Below are 10,273 nucleotides of genomic sequence, written 5' to 3' on the forward strand. Positions count from 1 at the left end.
AAATTAACTTTGGCATTAAAATTATATAAGAGTCAAACTTAGAATACCATGTATGATAGCTCGTTAGACAAAGCTCAACCAAATCTACCAAGCCGAACACTTGAAATTCCCATATCACTTGACTCTTGTTGACTTACTAAAAAATAGTAACTCTTAAAAAATACTACCAAATGAGCCCCCTCATCATTTCATTAGCCTACGAAAGCTCCTATCATAGGCTAATCTACTAAACCTGATGGTCAAATTAAGTAGGGGACATTACACTTACAACTGGACATGAGATGTTTTCACTCATGGATGGATTTTTATGATATAACCATATCCACATTGCAAAGTAATATCAGCATAAGATAGCATTCACAACCCCTTGGGGCACCTTCTTTCACAACACGATGTCATTTGTACTAAAGAATGTAAGGTCCCTCCTAACGTGTACTTATTAAATATGAATTTCTTTGTTAAATCTACTGTAGGAGATTTGAATGGATATGAAGTAATGCTATGTTGTGAATGTCCTAATGAAATTGAGAGTAGTTGATACATCCATGTTTTACTACTCAATGATTCAAGAACTACTAAATTATCTTGACTATTTAAACAATAAAATTTCACTAACAATGATATGAGGCATTTTCACTTGATGATAAGAGTGTTGATTTTGGTACCTCGATGATTAGATTATACACATTTAAACAATTCAGTATCCCTTAATCGGTTAGTTTTAAAATTAGTTAGTTTTATGTTTAGTAATTTAATCCATACGTTTTAAATATAAATTAATTAGTATATGCTAATGTTAGAATTTATTTTAGTGTTTTTTTATTTTGAATTTTAGAATTAATTAAAATTAATAGTAGAGATTAATTAATTTGTTTATTTGACTGTTAGTGATTGTATTGTCCTAAATTGTAAGTTAGTGTTATCTTATTTTTAAAACATTTAAGTTTAGTAGTGGTTATAAAGTTAAGTTAGAATTATGACATGTTTTAATATGTAGGTTTAAGCTATGATTAGTTAATTTATTTAATCTTAAAATAATTAGATTATTAGATCAAACTCAGAGTGTCGAATAGACAACTAAACTCAAATTTATATGTAATAATGTAGACAAGGTATGTGTTAAAATATGATAGATGTTAGATGATGTAATTGGTTTAAATAATTGATTCGTATTATGTGTTGGGTCTAGTATACTATTGTCTCGCGAGTGAAATATTTTAAAGGTTTGTAAAAGTAATAATGAGTTGGATCTTTTAATTAATTTAATTTGGATTGTTTAAATTAATTAATCAATTAAACAATGAAAGTTTAAATTTAACGATCTACTCCTACACATTGACTTTAAACTTAAATGGAAATGTCAGGACAATGTTAGGGGAGCCATGTTGTTGTCTTGCATTGTACCTATGTCTTAATTAAACTAATCAGCTTAGCGAATTTAATTATTATGGCTTTTAAATATGAAAATGTGTGTTTTTGCCCTTGTATTTTGGGCATGACACTGGAGAAGAAAACCCTAGCTGAGTGGGATAGAAGAGGTATGAAGATAAGAAACGTAACTGATATGGAATTGAAGTTTGGCATCCATATCATTGCCCACAAGATCTACAGTTCAAGCAGGTTGAACAATGTATCATGTGAGGTAGTAGACTTGGCGTACAAGGTAGTCAAGAACAACTTATCTCTTAACCTTGCCTAGTTGTTGTTAAAGCAATTCAACAAGAATATGGAGAGCATTGAAACATCAAAGAACAACCCATGTAAGTTTGGCTCACTTTTGACATGTTTATTCTTTTATGATTAGAATTTTTTCCTTAAAAAGGCATTGTTGTATGGAGAAAAGATGTGCCAATACTCTATCAGATTAATGAGTACATTGTTGAGATGGGAGAGAGTTATAATAGTATCATGGATAATTATTTTGATGCATTTAAGGAGAAAATGAATAACAGATTCTGAACCCCGAAGAAACTAGTTAAGGATTAAAAGGATGATATATGTTTTATGGTAGATAGTGATAAGGTATACATTCAGGCAGTTAGGCCTAGAATTGCATGGGTAAAACCTCTTGGATATGAGGTTAATATAGATGAAACAAAAGATATTATTGAGGCACTATTAAATGAACCAATTGATCCTAAGCTAGCTTTTTTTGGCACATATGATGAAGCCAAGGCCAAGATAGAACTGGAGATTAAGCTCCCTCGGGTGGTAAATAAAGGCAAGAAAAGAAGTGCCAAGTTAAAAAAAAAGTTCTACTCTTTTGTTAACCAAGGGAAAAGGTGAGAATGAAGAAGTAGAGCATGAAGAAAAATCAGAGGAGGAAGAGCCACTAAAGAAAAAGGGCAAGGTAATTGAAATGTCCCTTTTCTGATTTTTCATGATATTTCCAACCTCTAATCAGATCTTTAAAATCAAACAGCTAATATCCCAAAGATCCACCCAATTTCTCAAGAAACCCCAAATCGGGTATGTTGAAAATAGTGCTAAAAGCTTCACAACTTCACAAATTATTAATGAATCTGAAAATGGAAATTTTTATAGAACTTTCAGCAGCATAACAGCCTACAAATTGACATTTCCAGATCCGTATAGCCTTTACACAATAGCTTGAAAATGTAGGACCAAAACTATGCTCATCGGGCTCCCGAAATAGCACAAAATATGCCCGAAAACACCACAAGAACACTAATAATCTATCTCAGAAGTTTAATCATGTCCCAATATATATATTCAGATCTATTTTAACAGCTTAAAGTATAAAATACAGCAGCAACCAAAACTGATATGAAATACTCAATCGGAAACACCAAACTCTTACAAAAATACACCCGGAAACTCACAAATCTGCACTGTTCAGCACAAAGGCAAACTCTGTATGAGCATGCACATGGAATGGCTTCAAACTCCCGTCCTTAGCCTTCCTAGAAACCTGCAAACTCCTGTTCTTGGGTCTCCCTGGAAACCTGCAAACTCCCGTTCTTGGGTCTCCTTCTCCACAGGTTTGGCAGCCTCTGAAGAATAACAAAGAATGAGTGAAAATCAAGTCTGGAATGAGCCCAAAATGCCTCCAAACCCCTTAAAAGAGGGCATAACTGTAACTCACGTCCAAGAGAGGTTAATGAAACTTATTTTAATAATAATTTTCATTTATTAGTCCAACGGTTTCCAAAGATTAACCCCCTTTTTCCAAAACTTCACTTTCTTGGGCCCGCCTGCCTTAGCAAAGATTTTCTTTTTTAATTATTTGAAAAGGGGACATGACAAGTCCTCCCCTCCCAATCATTGCTTGTCCTCAAGCAATGGCTGAACAATAAACCAATCAATCCACCTGGATCCCAAATGTAGTCATGAACTATACTACTACCAATTAACACAGGCTCCTGTAATATCCTCTGCAATATGACCAAGAGGAATCCATAATCAAATTGACAATTATAGCTCAACCAAACTCCAAAATCACCACTACCACAATCAAAAACCCATGAGGCACAAACTCTTAGAACATCAGAACCCAAGTAAAGTGGACAAATCAAACTACCAACACAGTAAATACCATCAACACATCCCACTGGCCTATATGGAATGTACAATCCAACTCTGCAACAATGGTGAACCCTCTGGAATGAAACTGTACCAAGTATGGAGAATCCACACACTGTATAACTCCTACAGTCAACACAACTCTGCAAATCATCGGCCACTATCTCATAACCATAACTCCCATACACTGCTGATGGTGAAAAGACATTACAAGATAACGAGTAAGAAATGGAATCCAAACCAAATTTGTCTGCCATCAACTCCTCAGCACAGGGATCAAATGCTAACTGATGTACATACCCTGCAATATAATGTTGATAAAAAAAACCAACCTCAGTCAACAGCTCACCATGAAGAAGTGATACAACCCACTGATCACCAGCTAAGTCAAGAGATGTCATAGCCAAAGGAGTAGAATCAATAACAACACCTGCTAAAGCATCACTCCAAAAATCCTGCTCTAAGTCATGTATTATCAACCTGTCAATTGCAGGACCTATCACCATGTCATGCCCATCACAAATCTCATCCCGAGGCATCAAACTATCCCATAACTGATGATAAGCACTAGGAACCAAAGTACATCTCTGTACCATCATCTCATCAACATGGTCATCAAAGGTAGATAGATGAGCATACCTCACAGTGTAATGCCGATAGAATGCACCAATCTCAGTTAGTGGCTTAGACTGCAATCCAGATGTAACTAACTGCAATCGATCATTAACCAAGTTGGAACTGACTACTACCTCTGAAGACATTGCGAAGGGAGTAGTATTACTAGTAGGAACCATGCCAACTATCAGCTGACCAACATCACACATGGTCTTTGATACAACATCTCTAGTCTTCGTGCCATTAGTACTAGAGGTCACCACCATGTCAGGCACACCACAAAAATCTGCTACAGCACCCAACTCAATTGAACCTGACTCTAGTGGGAATGAACTTGATATGCCAATGTTAGTATCAAGGATGGATGCATCCCCATCTCCACTGTCTCTAACAATCTCAGCCATGGACATCCTCGGATCACCAAACACCATAGCTTGTGACTGTATAGAATCAGGTAAAGACTGTAGTCGCTCTAACTCCATGGTCACCTTAGCCAAATGAAACTGTGACTCCTTGAGAGCCAATTGTGTACTCTCAAGAATCTCAGAAGTCACCTCAAGCTGCTCAGTAAGATCACTCACCTCATCTTCCTTGGCCAACAATGCATCACATGTTATACTGCCCCACTCCATAAGATAATCTCTGTCGGCTACCAACTGCATATAATTCTGTCTCAAAATCCGAATAGCCTCCCATAAAGAGTGGATCTCTGTCAAGGAAAGATAACTTCCTCCCTGCTCATCACTAGTAGGAGAACCCCATCCATAAACTGCTAACAACTGACGAGCAGCATCAAAATGTTGGCAAGTGATAGAAATGTCTTGGTCACTAACTCTCAACTGATTAGACACATGATGGCACTGGCTTGACTGTCTCCTACAAACCTCCTCTGATGCACTGTCTGAAGGAGTGTCCTCAAAGTTACTAGTCTCTAGAGTATTACCATCCATATCCTGTGAATCAAATCTAAAGCTCATATCAACATACGGAGTATCAAAAACATTAGCATTGTTGTCCAACTCCTCTATACCCAAGGAAACTAAGTCTTCAAAACTGCCCATTGCATCCTTCTGGATGTCATCAATGCCAATGTGATCCTGGGACTCATCTATACACACTGCCAAATATGAAATATCATCAACACATTCCAGCAAGTATGGCCGACTGGATATATGAACAAAGCCCAACATTGGTGTATAAAAACTAATACCAACATCAGACAAGATACTGACACAAGAAAAGACAACACCATGTAATCTGCTAATCAAATCCATGATAGCACCCAAACAAACATTGCTACCAAAAAGTGTTAAAGATCTCCAGTCAACTGAATCCCAAATGCCAATATAACAATCTCGAGTCCATATCCGTAAACTAGAATTAGTTGGTAACTCAAGCAAAATCCTGACTTGAGTAATATGACCAATACCAACTAACTCCACATACCTGTCATGATGAGATAATGTAGTGACAATACTGTCTTCACACACCTTCAGCTGGCGGGATAAATCATGTGAAGTACTACTAGCCTCAACCTCATGTGACGAAGCATCTAACTGTGCCCGGTACTCTCTCTCAAAAAAGTCATGAATGCTCAATGTCTGCTCATCTACACCAGGTATCTCACCATCATGCACAACAACATCCTCATAATCATCATCCTTGAGGTCAAATCTATCTATCACTCTTTGACTAAAATCATCAAATGTAGTTACCTGATCATGACCTTGAGTAGTCATTCCATGATACCACCAATCATAGGCTGCATCTTCCAAGTGTAGACTTGCAATTTGAACAACATCACTCTCCTTCATGGGGTTAAGTGTGAAGAAGGTCTGTAATTTTTGTAGCCATGCTCTAGCTGAAATTTTATTTGTTCCATCAAAAGTAGGTGCTATAAACTTGCTTATTTTATTTTTGAGCTCTCTTCCACTTATGTCATGCTCCCTTCTGTACTCTTTCTTGGGCATCAAAGTGTTCATCATATCCACATATTCTCTAAAAGGAATTGAACTACGAAAGTCATCATCTAAGCCATTATAAGTAGCTCTTAATGTAATCAAGTTACCTGTAACCTCTTCCATAGGATTAATGGCTGGATTTGGTACTGGTGGCTCATCTGCAGGCAAGAAAATAGTTTTGGTTGATTTAGATGGTGTGGATTTCAGATTTCTTGGCTCCTCTGAAGTGCTCCCTTTCTCATTAATAGATGCAACTCCTTGTAGTTTTTCTGTCAATATTCGCAAAGCCTCTCTAGTTTTTGCCAAACTATCCACTGTTTGCTTCTGAGTATTTTGGATGTCTTGGAAGAATTTCTTTGCCATCTTATCTGGATCAGCCATACTTTTCCCTTCCTTGGATTTTGTACTTTTACTTTCAACTGGAGGTTTGATCAAAATTTCTTTATTCTTTTCTCGCTGCAAATATCTTTTTTCTCTTTCACTTAGTTGCATGCAACCATAAATTTTGACATGCAACTGATTAGAAGCAACATGCAACCACCAAATTCACCAAGAACTAACATGCATATGATTAGAAGTAGAATGCAACCATAAATTTTGACATGCAAGATTTGGGTAGTTATCAAAACTGACATGCAAGATCTGGGTAGTTGTCAAAACTAACATGCAAGATCTGGGTAGTTGTCAAAACTGACCTGCAACTTCTACAAACCCTCAGGCTGGCAAGATCATGGCTCTGATACCACTGAAATGTCCCTTTTCTGATTTTTCATGATATTTCCAACCTCTAATCAGATCTTTAAAATCAAACAGCTAATATCCCAAAGATCCACCCAATTTCTCAAGAAACCCCAAATCGGGTATGTTGAAAATAGTGCTAAAAGCTTCACAACTTCACAAATTATTAATGAATCTGAAAATGGAAATTTTTACAGAACTTTCAGCAGCATAACAGCCTACAAATTGACATTTCCAGATCCGTATAGCCTTTACACAATAGCTTGAAAATGTAGGACCAAAACTATGCTCATCGGGCTCCCGAAATAGCACAAAATATGCCCGAAAACACCACAAGAACACTAATAATCTATCTCAGAAGTTTAATCATGTCCCAATATATATATTCAGATCTATTTTAACAGCTTAAAGTATAAAATACAGCAGCAACCAAAACTGATATGAAATACTCAACCGGAAACACCAAACTCTTACAAAAATACACCCGGAAACTCACAAATCTGCACTGTTCAGCACAAAGGCAAACTCTGTATGAGCATGCACATGGAATGGCTTCAAACTCCCGTCCTTAGCCTTCCTAGAAACCTGCAAACTCCCATTCTTGGGTCTCCCTGGAAACCTGCAAACTCCCGTTCTTGGGTCTCCTTCTCCACAGGTTTGGCAGCCTCTGAAGAATAACAAAGAATGAGTGAAAATCAAGTCTGGAATGAGCCCAAAATGCCTCCAAACCCCTTAAAAGAGGGCATAACTGTAACTCACGTCCAAGAGAGGTTAATGAAACTTATTTTAATAATAATTTTCATTTATTAGTCCAACGGTTTCCAAAGATTAACCCCCTTTTTCCAAAACTTCACTTTCTTGGGCCCGCCTGCCTTAGCAAAGATTTTCTTTTTTAATTATTTGAAAAGGGGACATGACAGTAATCATTACCAAGCCTACTAAGCCATCCACTGCAGTGTTCACCAGAAGGTCCTCTAGGAAGAAATTAGAGAAGGAAGGAGGAGACATAATATTCAAGAAACCTCCACCCACCTTCCAAGATAGATTAAAATATTTAGAGTCATGAGCCAGCATAACCAATTTCAAGGCACTAAAATATGAGATCAGGACTAAAGAAGAGCAAAATGGGTAAGTGGAAATACTCACTAGATCAACTTGCACTTTAGATCTTGAGTGTTTTAATGGATAAGATCAAGCCAAGATGGAAACTTGCCAAACAAACTACTAAAGATATCTATGAGCAAACCTTGAGGCAATTTATGCCAATCTTAACGGACAAGGAAGTGAAGGAATTCATAAAGAAGAATGAAGAAAAACTAACCTTGAAATTCAACACCTGTCTGGTATTGATAAAGGACATTGAGCATATTGTGAGGAATGCTACTAATACATGAAAAAATATCTATCTCCTTCACAAACCGAGTGATTTTACTATTGATGTAAATGATGATGATGATGATGATCAGGAAGAAAAGGATGATGAAGATGTAATTCATCTTGACAATGTAGTAGACAAAGAGGAACATGAGCAAGAGATCACCGAGGAAGATACACAAGATGTTGAGGAAACTGACCCAGTTAAGATTTTTGTAGTAGTTATAGCCTCACTTCCTCACTCTCCAAGAAAAATATTGACAACATCAAGCATAGAGACATCCTTAGCAAGATTGAATGTAACTAGCACAGCAAGCACAAGTATCCAATTAATCCTTGCACCAGTCCAGCTCAGCACAACATTGACTGAAGTGACCTCCACTTCATCTACCGAGCTGCAGATTCCTCCCTCTTCAACTGTGTAGGATACATCAGTTTTGGACACAACAATTTTGGATACTATAGGTATTTGTACCACTATTTCAATAAGTGTAGTATCAATTTTTGTGGCAAGTCCTACTATTTCTACTATTGTTTCTATTCCTAGAAAGAAAGAAATAAGTGCAAGGATAGTTGAGACCAAGCCTTAACTGAGCACAAAAATTTTGAGTAAAGGAAAAGAAAAGGAGGAGGATATAGATCTTGAGGAGGAAATTGTGATTCCAAATTGGGACATTTCCAAACACAATCTAGATCAAATGTAGATCTTTAGTGAACTTCTCCAAAAGAAAGCCAAGCAACAGAGGCTTAGAGAAGAAAAAGACATGGAATTCAAAATAATTGAGGATGCCAAGAATATTTTTTTAGAAGCCCTAAGTATAGAGGTTGACAATTCTCAACCAATTTTGTATCAATTAGCAGAGGCAATCCAGAAGTATAATGAAGATGTAGATGGACAAGACAAGCTACTACAGAAAGTAGAGAAAAAGTTTGAAAATAAAGTGTTAGAGCACATTGCTCAACAAATTGCCATTTACCAAGTAGAATTATCTACTACTTTGGGTTCTTTGGAAACTTCATGTACAAATGTATCATTACTTTTTGGTAAGTTATGTGATGTTTCAAATTTTAAAAAAGAAATAAACGAAAAATTTTCCAAGATAGATGAAGATCTCAAGGCAAGTGCTTAGCAATTATAGCTTGACCCAAGTTTAAGCTCTACACATTTCAAAAGAATCAGATTTTTGATAAATATGTAGGCAGAATTTCTTAGAGAAGAAACAAGAATCAAATATGCATTAGTAGATATCTAGCATATGATTATCCCTAACATGGATGCACTGCAAGAGCATGTTGCACATTCAAAAATGCTCATCCATGATAATAATTTCTCTGTTGCAGACCACATGATTGAGTTGTCAGTAGAAGTGCAGATTGTACTGCACACATGTAAGGTCTTGCAAGAGGACTAGGATAAGACTTTGGCGCTCATACTGAATGTATATTTAGACTTCTTGTCTCATTTTGGTATTACTATGTAAATATATAGAATAAATATTTGGCATTAATGTCAAAAAGGGGGAGAAATATGTAAAATGTTATGGGGGAGAAAATGTATTGTAGAAAGATGTAAAAATTTGTAAAGAAAATAAAGAAAATGAGGGAGAAAGATGTGAGAAAAATGTAATGAAAGAAGAGTGTACAGCAAGTATATATTGTATATAGAAAGGAGATATATTCAAATGTATAGTATACTATATATTATACTATGGAGGATCCTCACCATGTATAGGAATATATCTTACAAAACCAATTTTGAAAAATCTCAAAAACAATATACTCTACCGAGTTAGAATCACAAGGTGATGGACAAATGTATTCAAGAACTTTTGAATTCAATTTTGATTGATAAGTGTTTTTGTCACTAATGCCAAAGGGGGATATTGTTGATATAATAGTCAAGTTTTTTATTAGTTACATACACTTATTCAAATTGTAAGTATCTACCGAGTTTAGTGTGTAGTTAACAGTGTTAACAAGGCATTTCAGTTGTCACCAAGTTCTATAGTTGTTACTGAGTCATTTGGACAAATTTTAGTTTA

Source organism: Cupressus sempervirens, chromosome 11, assembly GCF_028749045.1.
Source record: "Cupressus sempervirens isolate cs-2001-9-10 chromosome 11, ASM2874904v1, whole genome shotgun sequence".
In the NCBI taxonomy this organism is placed as follows: domain Eukaryota; kingdom Viridiplantae; phylum Streptophyta; class Pinopsida; order Cupressales; family Cupressaceae; genus Cupressus; species Cupressus sempervirens.